The sequence below is a fragment of the Kogia breviceps genome, chromosome 3 (assembly GCF_026419965.1).
Source record: "Kogia breviceps isolate mKogBre1 chromosome 3, mKogBre1 haplotype 1, whole genome shotgun sequence".
Lineage (NCBI taxonomy): Eukaryota > Metazoa > Chordata > Mammalia > Artiodactyla > Physeteridae > Kogia > Kogia breviceps.
In genome coordinates this window covers 27,854,253-27,870,024 of record NC_081312.1, presented here as the reverse complement: position 1 = coordinate 27,870,024, position 15,772 = coordinate 27,854,253, and the positions used below count along the sequence as shown (strand labels likewise).

The 15,772-nt window shown below is 41.1% G+C and overlaps 1 pseudogene; it reads left to right on the top strand.

Moving 5' to 3' along the window:
* Positions 1 to 5,071: 5,071 nt before the first annotated feature.
* Positions 5,072 to 6,466, top strand: LOC131751932 (protein SET-like; annotated as a pseudogene).
* Positions 6,467 to 15,772: the final 9,306 nt, after the last annotated feature.

The window sequence follows — 15,772 nt, the reverse complement described above, 5'->3', positions numbered from 1 at the left end:
TTATTGAAGAGGCTGTATTTTCTCCACTGTATATTCTTGCCTCCTTTATCAAAAATAAGGTGACCATATGTGTGTGGGTTTATCTCTGGGCTTTCTATCCTGTTCCATTGATCTATATTTCTGTTTTTGTGCCAGTACCATACTGTCTTGATGACTGTAGCTTTGTAGTATAGTCTGAAGTCAGGGAGCCTGATTCCTCCAGCTCCATTTTTCATTCTCAAGATTGCTTTGGCTATTCGGGGTCTTTTGTGTTTCCATACGAATTGTGAAATTTTTTGTTCTAGTTCTGTGAAAAATGCCATTGGTAGTTTGATAGGGATTGCATTGAATCTGTAGATTGCTTTGGGTAGTATAGTCATTTTCACAATGTTGATTCTTCCAATCCAAGAACATGGTATATCTCTCCATGTATTTGTATCATCTTTAATTTCTTTCATCAGTGCCATAATTTTCTACATAACAGGTCTTTTGAGACTAGTCAATTCCATGTGTTTTGTTTTGTTTCCTTTTCTGAATAGGAGTGTTCACTGTAGTTGTCCTGTTCCTATTCCCCCAATTGTATATTTGGTGTTAGAAGGGCAGGTAATTTGTCCTCTTGGTGCATAGATCTCTAGATCAAAAAAAGCCACATCTCCTGATACTGATACTACTACATATACCTCTTGGTGTAGAGACAGCTGTGCTCCACCTAGATCTCTTGGACTTTGAGCATGATATCATAATTGGACAGGACTTGGAGAATGTCTGTGTGGAAGAGGGGGTTGTGTAGTGTATACTTGGCCTGTGGTAGAGAAAGTGAAATCAACATTTGGTAACTAGAAGGGTAGAGTGTAGCAGTTGTTTGTGCTGTTAACCAAATATTTCTGGCTCTCTTGTTTATGGACCCAGGGTAGGATGGCTCTTCTCCACCACCTTTGAAGTTAGGTGTGGCAATGTGAATGAAGATGACATATATCATTTCTAGGCAGAAGTTTTAAAAGTCATTATGTGATGAACTATGCTCCCTTTGGCCTGCCTTTCAAATCATGAAAACATAGAGATGGAACCTTGCTTTGCCTGGATCCCACAGACCATCCCAACACTAGGGTAAATGAAAAATAGGCATTTGTTGTTTTAGCCACTGAGATTTGGGTTATTTTTTGTTTGTTTGTTTGTTTGTTTTTTACAAGAGCATAACTTAGCCTATACCAACTGATAAAGCACATGTTGAAAAGTCTGGGTTAGAACAGTTGGACAAGAAAAAGAAAAGGTATCCAAATTGGAAAAGAAGAAGTAAAATTATCTCTGTTCACACATGACATGATCTTATGTAGAAAATCCTAAAGACTCTATTTGTAAAATCTGTTACAACTAATTAATGATTTCAACAAAGTTTCAGGATACAAAATCAACATGGAAAAATCAATTGTATTTCAGTACACTAACAATGACCAATCAAAAAAGAAACTAAGGAAACAACCCAATTTGCTATTGCATCAAAAAGAATAAAATACCGGGCTTCCCTGGTGGCGCAGTGGTTGAGAGTCTGCCTGCCGACGAAGGGGACACGGGTTTGTGCCCCGGTCTGGGAAGATCCCACATGGCACAGAGCCTGCGTGTCTGGAGCCTGTGCTCCGCAACAGGAGAGGCCACAACAGTGAGAGGCCCACGTACTGCAAAAAAAAAAAAAAAAAAAAAAAAAGAATAAAATACCTAGGAGTAAACCTAACTAAGGAGGTGAAAGACTTGTACACTGAAAATTACAAAATGTTGCTAAAAGTAATCAGAGAAGATACGAGAGAATGGGAAGACATTCTGTGCTCGTGGATTGGAAGACTCAATAGCAATAAAATGTCCATACTACCCAAAGCGATCTATGGACTCAATACAATCTCTTATCAAAATACCAATAACGGGGCTTCCCTGGTGGCGCAGTGGTTGAGGGTCCACCTGCCGATGTGGGGGACGCGGATTCGTGCCCCGGTCCGGGAGGATCTTGCATGCTGTGGGGTGGCTGGGCCTGTGGGCCGTGGCCGCTGGGCCTGCGCGTCCGGAGCCTGTGCTCCACAACGGGAGAGGCCGCGGTGGTGAGAGGCCCGCGTACCAAAAAAAAAAAAAAAAAAACCAATAACGTTTGTAGAAATGGAAAGGAAAAAATGCCAAAACTGGTATGGAATCACAAGGGATCCCAAATAGCCAAAATAATCTTGGAAAGGAAGAACAAAGTTGGAGGCTTCATGCTTCCTGATTTCAAAACATACTACAAAGCAAAGTAGTAATCAAAACAGTGTTTTACTGACATAAAGACAGATATATAGACCAAATGCAACGATAGAGAGCCCAGAAATAAACCCATACACATACAGCCGTTCCTTTATATTAGCAGGGGATTGGTTCCAGGACCCTCACAGACGCCAAAATCTGTGGATGCTCAAGTCCCTAATATAAAATGGTGAAGTATTTGCGTATAACCTATGCACATCCTCCCATATACTTTAAACCATCTCTAGATTACTTATAATACCTAATGCAATGTAAATAGTTACCAGTGCACAGCAAATTCAAATTTTGCTTTTTGGAATTTTCTGGAATTTTTTCCCCTAAATATTTTCTATCCCCAGCTGCTTGAATCCACTGGTGCAATACCTTCGGATATGTTGCGCTGACCGTATTGCCAAATGATTCTCTACAAGGATACAAGACCACACATGGGAAAAGGACAGTCTCTTCAACAAATGGTTCTCAGAAAACTGGATATCCACATGCAAAAGAATGAAGTTAGACTCTTACACCATGTACAAAAATTAACTCAAAGTGGATTAAAGACCTACACACATGACCTAAACTATAAAACTAGAAGAAAACAAGGGAGAAAACTTTAAGACATTGGATTTCACAATGATTTATTGGGTGTGACACCAAAATCATTGACAACAAAAGCAAAACTAGACAAATGGGACTACATCAAACTTAAAACCTTTTGTGTATCAAAGGAAACGAGAGTGGAAGGCAATCTATGGAATTGGAGAAAATATTTGGAAATCATATATCTGATTAGGGATTAATATCCAGAATTTATAAAGAACTTCAACTCAACAACAAAAAACAGTCTGATTTTAAAAACAGGCAAAAGACTTGAACAGACAGTTCTCTGAAGAAGATAGACAAATAGCCAACAAGCACATGAAAAAGATGCTCGACATCACTAATCATGAGAAAGGCAAATCAAAACCACAATGAGGTATTACATCTCTCCCGTTAGGGTAGCCACTATCAAAAGAACAAAATGAGCAAGGGTTGGTGAGGATGCGATGAACATCCTATTAATTGGAACACTTGTGCATTATAGGTAGGAATGTAAAATGGTACAGCTGATATGGAAAATAGTAGTTTTTGAGGTGGTTCCTCAAAAAAATTATAGAATTACCATATGATCTGGCAATCTTACTTCTAGTTATATATACTATAGAATTCAAAGCAGAGTCTGAAAGAGATGTGCACACCCATGTTCACTGCAGCATTATTCACAATAACCAGGAGGTGGAAGAAACCCAAATATCCACTTAAAAATGATAAAGATGGAAAATGTAATGTGATGTGTGTTTTACTACAATTAAAAAAACATTACAAGATCCAAGTGATGCACAGTGAGAAATGAAAGTTTAATGATCAAAGGAAGTCACAGACCCATTAAGAATTGCTTCTCTAGCCACCACAATGAGAAGCCCGCGCGCAACAATGAAGAGTAGCCCCCGCTCGCTGCAACTAGAGAAAGCCTGCGCACTGCAACGAAGACCCAATGCAGCCAAAAATAAATAAATAAAAAATAAATAAATTTTTTAAAAAAAGAATTGCTTCTCTGTTTGCTGTAGTCCTGTGGGACTCACGGACACAAGCCCTGTTGGCTTTCAGAGCTAGGTGTTTTAGGGACCCATCCTGATGTGAGAACCTTAAAAGTTGGGGCACAAGATGTGGGTCCAAACCTTTCACTCCTCGGGGAGAAGGTGGGAATTGGGGGTTCCTCTCCAATTGTATGGCCCGGTACTGAGGGTGAGGTTCATGGTGAGAGTGTGTCTCAGCGTTTCGTACCCATTTTGAGGTATTTTCCCATTTACTCGATTTTCTCGATCTACTCGATGTGTAAAAGTCGCTAAGTTAGTTTCTGGATTTCTCCCAGAGGAATTGCTCTGTACGTGGCTATACATTCTGTGGGTCCATGGGAGGAAGGAAGTTCATGAGGCTTCTATGTCACCATCTTGGTCCTTCTTCATAATAAGGAAATTTTTTAATTATAGAAAAATGCAAGGAAGTGCTCAAAAATTGATGGGGACTTGCCAAAAGAAACAGGAACCAGCTTGAAAAGTCTCATGTTGGTCAAATTTGAGACAATTTAAGGATCAAAATTAGTAATGACAGTAGTGAATTACCACATGATTATTTTTAGTTTTTATTGATATATATTTGATGTATAACATTGTATAAATGTAAGGTGTACAACATGTTCATTTTTAATAAAGAATCATGTCCATAAGTTTACGAATAAACAAAGAAAATGGGAGAGATGGGGGAGCTTTTTTGTATAGGAATATTACAACTAATAAATGTAGAAGGAAGGATAGAAATAGAAAATCATTTACAATCACCATTGTAATAACTGATTTGGGCAAGAATCATCGGTGGATGTCAGAACCATTGGTAAAAAGCTGTAGGGAACAAGATACTTTCAGAACCTCAAAGTATTATCCCATAGATTACTATACATACCTTTACAATAGAGAAATTTGGCGAACACTGCCTTACCCAAATGATCAAACTTGATGTCACTACTGATGGGACAAACTGGCATACTGTACATCATGGTGTGGGGTATATAAGGATACATTAATTATGTAGTATTTTTCCCCCCAAATTAAAAAAAAAACAAAATCTAATTACAAGGAAACTGAAATCCAAAGTTTAGGGACATTCTGCAAAACAGTCTGTTTGGAGTCTTAAAAAATGTCAATGTCATGAAAGAAAAAAAAAGGCTAGAGAACTTTTTATATTAAAGGAGACTAGGTATGAAATCTAAATGCAATGTGTGATCCTTGATTGTACCCTGAATTAAAAAAATAAGAAACTGTAGAGTTCTCAGAACTCCTGGTATGAACATCTTCCCTTGGGTGGATTCTTGGCTTTTCTCCCAGCATGGCTCCCAAACACCAGTCTTCACTTCCACCCCAAGCAAAGAAACCGAAGAAACCGAGACTGACTCCTACCTCCAGGCCAGAGGAAACGTCTGCTTCTCCGAACTTGACCAACGAAGAAAAAGAACAGCAAGAAGCAATTGAACATATTGATGAAGTACAAAATGAAACAGACAGACTTAATGAACAAGCCAGTGAGGAGATTTTGAAAGTAGAACAGAAATATAACAAAATCCGCCAACCATTTTTTCAGAAGAGTTTGGAATTGATGGCCAAAATCCCAAATTTGGGGGTAACATTTGTTAACCATCCACAAGTGTCTGCACTGCTTGGGGAGGAGGATGAAGAGGCGCTGCATTATTTGACAAGAGTGAAGCGACAGAATTTGAAGATATTAACTCAGGTTACACAATAGATTTTTATTTTGATGAAAACCCTTCCTTCGAAAATAAAGTTCTCTCCAAAGAATTTCATCTGAATGAGAGTGGTGATCCATCTTCAAAGTCCACTCAAATCAAATGGAAATCCAGAAAGGATCTGACAAAACGTTCAAGTCAAACGCAGAATAAAGCCAGCAGGAAGAGACAGCATGAGGAACCAGAAAGCTTCTTCACCTGGTTTACTGATCATTCTGATGCAGGCGGAGATGAGTTAGGAGAGGACATCAAAGATGGTATTTGGGGCTTCCCTGGTGGCGCAGTGGTTGAGAGTCCGCCTGCCGATGCAGGGGATACGGGTTCGTGCCCCGGTCCGGGAGGATCCCACATGCCGTGGAGTGGCTGGGCCCGTGAGCCATGGCCGCTGAGCCTGCGCGTCCGGAGCCTGTGCTCCGCAACGGGAGAGGCCACAACAGTGAGAGGCCCGCGTACCGCAAAAAAAAAAAGAAAAAAAAAAAAAGATGATATTTGGCCAAATCCATTACAGTACTACTTGGTTCTGGACGTGGTTGATGAGGAAGGGGAAGAAGAAGAAGATGATGATGATGATGACGAAGAGGAAGAAGGATTGGAAGATACTGATGAAGAAGGGGATGCGGATGAAGGTGAAGAAGATGAAGATGATGAGGGGGAGGGAGGAGAGGAAGATGACGAATGGAACACTGATGGATTCCAACCTTCCTTTTTAAATTTTCTCCTGTCTCTCGGAGCAAGTTGCAGTCTTTTTTTTTTCTCCTCCTCTTGCGTTCAGGCGCCCTGTTTTTGAGGTCTCTTTTCTCCTTTATACCATGGCTCACAACTTATTTTGGGGGAAAATACCTTGAACAGAATTCAGTGGGAAAAGAATCTCTACCCCTTTCTGTTCCAAATTCATTTTTATCCTTTCCTGTCTCAACAAAGACTTTATGGAATCAACACCACCATGCTCTGTGGGAAAAAAGAAAACCTTCTGCTCCCTTAGCTCTGCTGGAAGCTGGAGGGTGCTAGGCCCCTGTGTAGTAGTACATAGAATTCTAGCTTTTTTCCTCCTTTCTCTGTGTATTGGGCTCAGAGATTACACTGTGTCTCTATGTGAATATGGACAGTTAGCGTTTACCAACATGTATCTGTCTACTTTCTCTTGTTTAAAACAAGAAAAAAAAACTTTAAAAAATGGGGTTATAGAAGGTCAGCAAAGGGTGGGTTTGAGATGTTTGGGTGGGTTAAGTGGGCATTTTGACAACATGGCTTCTCCTTTGGCATGTTTAATTGTGGTGTTTAACGGACATCCTTGCAATTTAGGATGACACTTTTAAAATAAAATTCTCTCCTAATGATGACTTGAGCCCTGCCACTCGATGGGAGAATCAGCAGAACCTATAGGATCTTATTTGCAATTGACATTCTCTATTGTAATTTTGTTCCTGTTTATTTTTAAATTTTTCTTTTTGTTTCACTGGAAAGGAAAGATGACGTTCAGTTTTAAACGTTAAAAAAGTGTACAAGTTGCTTTGTCACAATAAAACTAAATGTGTACACACACACCAAAAAAAAAGAAACTGTAAAGGATATTATTGGGACAATTGAGGAAATTTAAATAATGGGCCGATTGTAATTGTATTTATGTTAAGTTTCCTTAGAGTGAATAGTATATAGTAGTTGCATGTAAGGATAGCTTTGTTCCTAGGAAATACCTGCTGAATGTTTAGGTGTGAAGGGTCACAATAGCTTCAAGTAACTGTTTAATGGACTGGGGAAAAACAGATAGATAGATAGATAGATAGATAGATAGGCAGATGGAAGAGGGAGGGAGAGAGAGAATGTAGCAAAACATCAACAAATGATAAGCCTAAATGAAGGGTAGAGGGTGTTTATTTACTTATTTTTTTTTGGCTGCATCATGCAACTTGCAGTTTCCCTGACCAGGGATTGAACCCGTGCATGCATTGGCAGGCGGATTCTTAACCACTGTGCCACCAGGGAAGTCCCTCCACTACTGTTAATTGAGTCAAGGGTAGGGCATCTTACCCACAAACATCTAATCTATAGATTGGCAGAGGGGTTCATGAGATGGACTGTCTTAAGGAAATAGATCCTCTCTTTGGGGAATTTAGATCTCAAGACATGAAGAGTTGAACAGCTATAGCAAGATTAGAAATTATACATTAAAGCAAAGCAGGGATGCACCTGAAACAAGAGTACCAAGGTGGCAGAGTCCTGGGATAAGAATTGATCAAAAACTTACTAATGCTGAGGGAGTGACAGCTAAGTCTACACTGGGTCCTAAGGGCCACCCAGTTCCTGAGCTACGTTCCACTCTCTGTGAGACCTACATATTCAGCCCTTCTTGTAGTGACAAGAAGGGTTCCTGAACTTCCATGGAGCCCAACTGTGTGTCTGAGGTTACTGTTTGTCTATGTATCCTTAAAATGTACCTCCAGGTTTCAGTTAGGGTGGTTCCAGTTCAAGTAGTGGGAATCCTAACTCAGTCTACCTTAAACAGTAAGGAAATACATCTCAAATAACAGGAGTTTCAAAGGTAGTGAGTTCTATAAACAGCACTATCAGGGCTGAAGCTCCATATCTCTCAGTTCTGAGCTTCCCCCTCTGTTGGCTTTGTCATCAAAGCCCCCAGTTGGCTGTAAACAGCAGTTGGAACAACATGTTCCTTAATCCATAGACATAGGGTCTCTTCCCCAAACCATGTAATAAAAATCCTGCTCGTCAGCATGATTGTGCCAACTTTGGACAGATGCCAATCTTTGAATGGCCTAAGAAATGCCACATGCAGGGCGGTCCAGTGGTTAGGACTCTGCACTCTCATTGCTGAGGGCCTGGGGTTCAATCCCTGGTCGGGGAACTAAAATCCCACAAGCTGCGCAGCAGGGCCAAAAAACCAAGCCCAAACAAAACAAGATAAAAAAGAAATGCCACAGGCTGATTAGGTTAAGCCAGAATCTCTGAACCAATAAAAGGCGAGGGGATGATATTGGCATGACTGACTTTAACTGTAGCGACCTACTCTTGGAGCTGAAGATAGTCAGCTTTTTCTCAGTGACATGGGATATGTAAGGGGAGATGTGGACTCCTGAACAAAACTGGGATTTTTTAAAAAATTAATTTATTTATTTTGGCTGTGTTGGGTCTTTCTTTCAGTGCGAGGGCCTCCTCCAGTTGCGGCAAGCAGGGGCCACTCCCCATCGCGGTGCGCGGGCCTCTCACTGTCGCAGCCTTTCCTGTTGCGGAGCACGAGCTCCAGACGCACAGGCTCAGAAGTTGTGGCCCACGGGCCCAACCACCCCGCAGCATGCGGGATCTTCCCAGACCAGGGCTCAAACCCGTGTCCCCTGCATTGGCAGGCCGACTCTCAACCACCGCGCCACCAGGGAAGCCTCCCAAACTGGGATTTTATCAAGAAGAAGAAGGAAGGAAATGGATGTCCTGAAGGCAGACAATAGTATTCACTACACCTCATTCTCAAACAAACCTGTTGTTTGAGGTGGAACTATACAAGTTGAACTATGTTTCAGCCTAGAGAGAGTGTCTGAACATTAGTTTTTCTAAGTTTTCCTCAAGTAACACACTTTAATATTTCTTAATTCTCCTTTAATTTTCCCACATAAAAATATGTAATACTTCATACATTCAAAAGCATACATTTATATTAAGTGTATATGATATGTGTATTTAAATGTATACCTTTGAATGTATGAAATAATGTATAACATATATAGATACTATTAAATATTACATAGAGTATATTTAAGTGATAAAGAATATTACTAAAATGAACACCCTTGTACATATAACCTAATTTGAGAAAAAGAATATTACCCGTAACTTTGACACTTTCTATATAATCCTCTCTGAATACGTTCCCTCCTTCTCTCACCTCCACCCCACCTCTTAGGTAACCACTCTCCTGCATTTTGCATTTGTCATCCTTTTGGTTTACTTTATAGTTTTACCCATTACTTGCATACCTTAACAATATGTTTGTAATGTGTATACTTTTGAGTTGCCTATAAATGAAAACATGCTGTATATAGTAATTTTTGTGGTAGAATATACATAACATAAAATTCACCATGTTAACCATTTTCAAGTGTACAATTCAGTGGCATTAAGTACATTCACACTGTTGTGCAACCATCACCACCGTCCAACTCCAAATGTTTTTGTTTTCTAAAACTGAAACTGTACCCATTAAACACAAACTTCCAATTCTTCCCTTCCCACAACCCCTATCAATCCTGATTCTAATTTTTGTCTTCATGAATTTGACTACTCTAGTTACCTCATATAAGTGGAATCATATAGTATGTGTCCTTTCGTGCCTGGCTTATTTCACTTAGCATAATGTTCAAGATTCATTCATGTTGTAACTTGTATCAGAATTTCCTTCCTTTTAAGGTTGAATAATATTCCATTGTATGTAGAAGCCACATTTTGTTTATCCATTCATCTGTGGCTGGGGCACTTGGGTTGCTTCCACCTTTTGGCCATTGTGAATAATACTGCTATGAATATGGGTGTTCAAGTTTCTGCTTTCAATTCTTTGGGGTATATATCCAGTATATAGTTTTTTGCAACTTCCTCTTTTTTTCTGAGTTATGTTTGTGAGATTCATCCATGTTCGTTTTAGCCTCAGTTCACTCACCTTAATTGCTGTATGATATTTCACTTTGTGAATATTAAACAATTTGTTTATTCATGCTCGTATAGATGATCATTTAAGTTTTTGCAGTTTTTAATATTACAAACAGAGCTTTATTCTTTTACATGCCTCCTTGTACATATGTAAAAAAGTATCTGTAGTCCCAGATAATATACTTAGAAGTGAAATTGTGTCATAAGGCATTGTATGTCTTCAAATTATTGAAGATAATATATTCTCAAATTATTCTTTAAGTACTGTACACGTTCATACTCCCATAACAGTGTGGGAGTTCCTGTTGCTCCACAGCCATATTAGAACTCGTCATTGTCGGTGTAACAGATATTGCCAGTTGGCCCAGCATTCACTCTTCCCTTCTTCCTTTAATAATAGGTCTTATGAGTTTTATTTGGGTTGCCCAAGTAGAAATTTTATTTCCCAGCCTTCCTTGCAGTTAGGCATGGCCTACCATTTAATTTGTAGACAACAGGGTGTAACTGAAAATGATAAGTATCTCTTCTGGGTTATGACCTCAAAAGACATGCTCCTTGGGACTTCCCTGGCCGTCCAGTGGTTAAGACTCCGTGCTTCCACTGCAGGGGGCGTTTGACCCCTGGTCAGGGAACTAAGATCGCACATGCTGCAGGGCAACTAAGTCCGCATGCCGCAACTGCTGAGCACACACACCACAACTAGAGAGACTGCGCACCATAACAAAGAGCCTGCGTGTCGCAACTAAGACCTGACATGGCCCAAAATAAATAAATTAATTAATTTTAAAAAAATTTTTAAAGGTATGCTCCCCTAACCCATTCTACATCCCCACTGACTAGATGCAGATTTGTTGGCAGGAGCCAGAGCAGCCACCTTGAACCCAGAGATGGAAGCTTTAGGTTGAAGATGACAACTTTGGACTGCTTACCTCTGAATTGTTCTATGAGTGAAAATGAACTTTTTTTTTTTTTTTTTTTTTTTTTTTCCGGTATGCGGGCCTCTCACTGTTGTGGCCTCTCCCGTTGCGGGGCACAGGCTCCGGACGCGCAGGCCTAGCGGCCATGGCTCACGGGCTTAGTTGCTCCGCGGCATGTGGGATCTTCCCGGACCAGGGCACGAACCCGTGTCTCCTGCATCGGCAGGCGGACTCTCAACCACTGCGCCACCAGGGAAGCCCAAAAATGAACTTTTGTTTTGCTTAATCCACTGTACTTCAGTGTCTCATTGCTATAGCAGCTTGGACTACTTCCTAATTAATACATTTATTCTTTGATTTTAAAATCATTCCCAATTTTTCCTTGTTCAGAAAGCCTCTGTTTATTCTCTCTCAAAATCTTTGTGATGATATTCTTTTTGCATTTAATTGATAATGCTAATCTCCTTTTTATGCCCAGGTTTTTGAATACATTTGCCTGAAAATGGAGGCCCTTCCCCCAGGGGAGTGGATATTTGTTGCTTTTGTTTGCTAACATCCACTCCTCCTTTCTAACAGTACCCAGACTTTTTTCTTGGCACGTTACACTCAAATTATATGCAGTTGTATTAGGATTTAGATCGGAGTGCCCAGCCTTTTCACGATAGATGCTGAAGGGGAGAACTGGAGAATCCTTCCTCTTGCTAGGGGAAATACTGACTGAAACCGCCAGCCCTGGCCAGGAAATATAGTAACCACTTGCATGAGTTATCTTAAACAGGAGGTCCTGGTAAGGAACGCAGAACTAACAAGCAACCACCAACCGGAAGAATTCGGGAAAGGTCAAAAGGAGAGAGGAGATGCCAATCCATACGTCCTTCCAACCTCCCAGAATCCTCGCTGGAATCCATTTTGGCCTGGCGATGCGCAAGCCACCAGGAAGGAGCCTGAGTCAGAATGATTGGCCAGAGACAACCCAGAAACTAACCCCATTCCCATAAAACCTGAGACTGCAAGCCACGTGGCAGAGAGTCCTCCCGGGTTCCCTTACCCTCCTGCTCTCCACCTGAGTGCCCCTTCCCAATAAAGTCTTGTTTTATCAGCACGTGTGTCTCCTCAGACAATTCATTTCCGAGTGTTAGACAAGAGCCCACTCTTTTTTTTTTTTTTTTTTTGCGGTTGTGGAGCACCGGCTCTAGGTGCGCGGGCTTCAGTAGTTGTGGCATGCAGGCTCAGTAGCTGTGGCGCACGGGCTTAGTTGCTCCACAGTATGTGGGATCTTCCCAGACCAGGGCTCGAACCCGTGTCCCCTGCATCGGCAGGTGGACTCTCAACCACTGTGCCACCAGGGAAGCCCAAGAGCCCACTCTTAGCCCTGGAACAGGTCACCCTTCCTGCAACACTCTCACCACCCCCTATATCTGAGAAGGCATTGAGTGGCTAAAGGAAAAAAAGAAAGAGTTTAACCTTGTTTCATACAGCATCCAGAGCTTTGATAGTAGAATAGCTCCTGGATTGGCTTTTTCCTGCTCCTAGACCTAGTTATATGGCCTTCTTGTCTGTTTTGTGACTTCCATAATATCTTTCCAAATACATGTCTTTTAAAGTTTTAGCTGCTGCTATGGATAACATCCAAAGAACTGTAAGGGATCAACTTTTCTCAAGTTACAGGCTCTCCGAAACTGTGCAGATCCATTGGGAATGAAGGACTGACCACATGCAATTGAGATTACTTATTAACACCTATGGAGTTTATTTTTAGGGTAAAATGAAAGCGTGACTCCATGGTGATAAGAAAGGAAAGAAGTACTCATTCACACTGCCAAGGTTATATATGACCAGGTTACCCTGAACCTAGACACTATCCATCCCAAATCTTAAGGGGCCCAATAGCATATAATCTGCCTCTAGATCCTGTTGTTTAGAATGGTACAAGCTGCAAGAGGTAGCAGGGATTTTATTCCACAAAATAATACGCAAGCCACCAGCCAATCAGAATATGGCTTCAAACCACTAACCAATCAAATGTCACCCCCTTGTCCCAGCCCTCACCCAAGTCTCCCTAGTAACAGTAAGAATGAAACATTAAGGGCAGCTGGATTTTTTTTTAATATTTATATATTTATTTGGCTGCACTGGGTCTTAGTTGCAGTATGCTAGCCCTTTAAGTTGTGGCATGTGGGATCTAGTTCCCTGACCATGGGTCAAACCCTGGCCCCCCCTGCATTGGGAGCACAGTCTTATCCCCTGGACCACCAGGAAAGTCCCGGGCAGATGGATTATAAACCTAACCCAGAGAAGGCTCATGCTGAGTTGATTTTGACAGCACTGACAATTAACAGCTGACCCCCCCTAGAGTTTCCCACACAAAACCTTCTGTGTGATTTGTGCTTTAATTCATCCCTTATTTCATTTTGAATAGAGCACTTTATGTTTTCATTGTTCTTTACTTTTTGCATTCTAGATTAGTAAAATTAGTCTCTAGAAAGTGGGCTTGGTGTTGGTCATATAACGTGAAATCAATGTTACTAAAATGTCATGAGGAGAGTATTATACAAACAATGAGTCTTTTTTTTTTTTTTTTTTTGCGGTATGCAGGCCTCTCACTGTTGTGGCCTCTCCCGTTGCGGAGCACAGGCTCCGGACGCGCAGGCTCAGTGGCCATGGCTGACGGGCCCAGCCGCTCCGCGGCATGTGGGATGCTCCCGGACCGGGGCACGAACCCGTGTCCCCTGCATCGGCAGGCGGACTCTCAACCACTGCGCCGCCAGGGAAACCCCAACAATGAGTCTTCTTTTAAATAATTTTCTGGAGACGGGTTCTGTATAACGAAGATGGCTGTGGCTTTTGAAAATTAATTGTGTAGGCTACAAAATTTGAACGGCCAACTATGTGTTAGTTCCTTAAGTGTAAGAATGTAGCAGATAGAGGCTTCCCTGGTGATGCAGTGGTTAAGAATCCGCCTGTCAATGCAGGGGACACCGGTTCGAGCCCTGGTCTGGGAAGATCCCACATGCCATGGAGTAACTAAGCCCATGCACCACAACTACTGAGCCTGCGCTCTAGAGCCCGTGAGCCACAACTACTGAAGCCCGCACGCCTAGAGCTGGTGCTCCACAACAAGAGAAGCCACTGCAATGAGAAGGCCCTGCTCGCCACAACTAAAGAAAGCCCGCACGCAGCAACAAAGACCCAACGCAGACAAAAATAAAATAAATAAATTTATTTTAAAAAAAGAATGTAGCAGATAGGACTTCCTATAGGATCTAGAACAATGCTGAAATCTATCTTGAAACAATGAGGGGAACGTGGAAGGGCCTGTTTTAAACAGCATTGCTGTTTCCCTATTAGGTGCCTTGCTGAAGGAGGGTTTCTGGATAGAGGGCCTGGGGCCTGGCAGCTAGAACCTACCATGCCAGGTAGGAAAGGAAAAGGCAAAGAGAAAGCTTTCTGCCTTCCTCAACCTAATCTCATCTTTCTTTGTCTTCCACTACCATCACTTTTCTTCTCCTTCCCACTCTTAAAAACTTTTAAAAAAATTGTGAGGTACAAAACACAAACAGGAAAGCGCAAAGGATAAATTTACAGCTCAGTAAGTTTTAACAGAGAAAATATTTATGTAATTACCACTTGGTTCAAGAAACAGAACATTGTTAGCACTAAAAACCCTACTTGTGACCCCTCTTGGTCACTACCCTTTTCCTTTTCCCCAAAGGGAACCACTACCTTCCTTTTTTCGTTTCTTTTTTTTTTTAGGCCTCACTGTGTGGCATGCGGGATCCTAGTTCCCCAAACAGGGATTGAACCCGTGCCCCCTGCAATGGGAGTGCGGAGCCCTAACCACTGGACTGCCAGGGAAGTCCCTACCTTCACTTTTAACATTATGATTTAATTTTGTCTATTTTTGAACTATATGTAAAATCCATTTTACAGTAAATATTCTTTTGAACTTCCACCTTTCACAGTTTTCTTGGAGGTACATTATTATTGAATTATACAAACAGAAAAGTGCAAAAATCAAAAGTGGTTCAGCTTGATGAGCTTTTCATAAACTGACCATACCCATGTAACAAGCACCCAGATCAAGAAACAGCATTAGCAGCTCCCTTTCAGTCACTATCCCTCCACTGTCCTGAATTCTAATACTATATATAAATTTTGTCTATTTTTGAACTTATATGTGTGAAAACATATAGTATATATTGTTTTCGGTCTAGCTTCTTTTGCTCAACATTGTGAGATTCATCTGAGTGGTTTCATGTAGTTATGGATCATTCATTCTCTTTGGTGTTTTGTATTCCATTGTACAAATATACCACAATTTGATTATCTATTCTAGTGTAGGTAGATATTTGTGTTGTTTTCCAGTTTTCAGCCATTCCAAATAATGTTGCTGTGAACATTCTTGTACATGTCTTCTGGTGAACATATATATGCATTTCTGTTGGTTATATGTTTAAGAGTGGGATTCCTGGGTCATAGGATCTGGGGCTGTTCAGCTTTAGTAGATAGTTGCCAAATAGTATTTCAGAGTAGTCATCCCAATTTCCACTCCCACCAGCAGCATATGAGAATTCCATTTATTCCATCCTTTGGCTTGCAGCTGCAAAACTCCATCTCTGCCTTC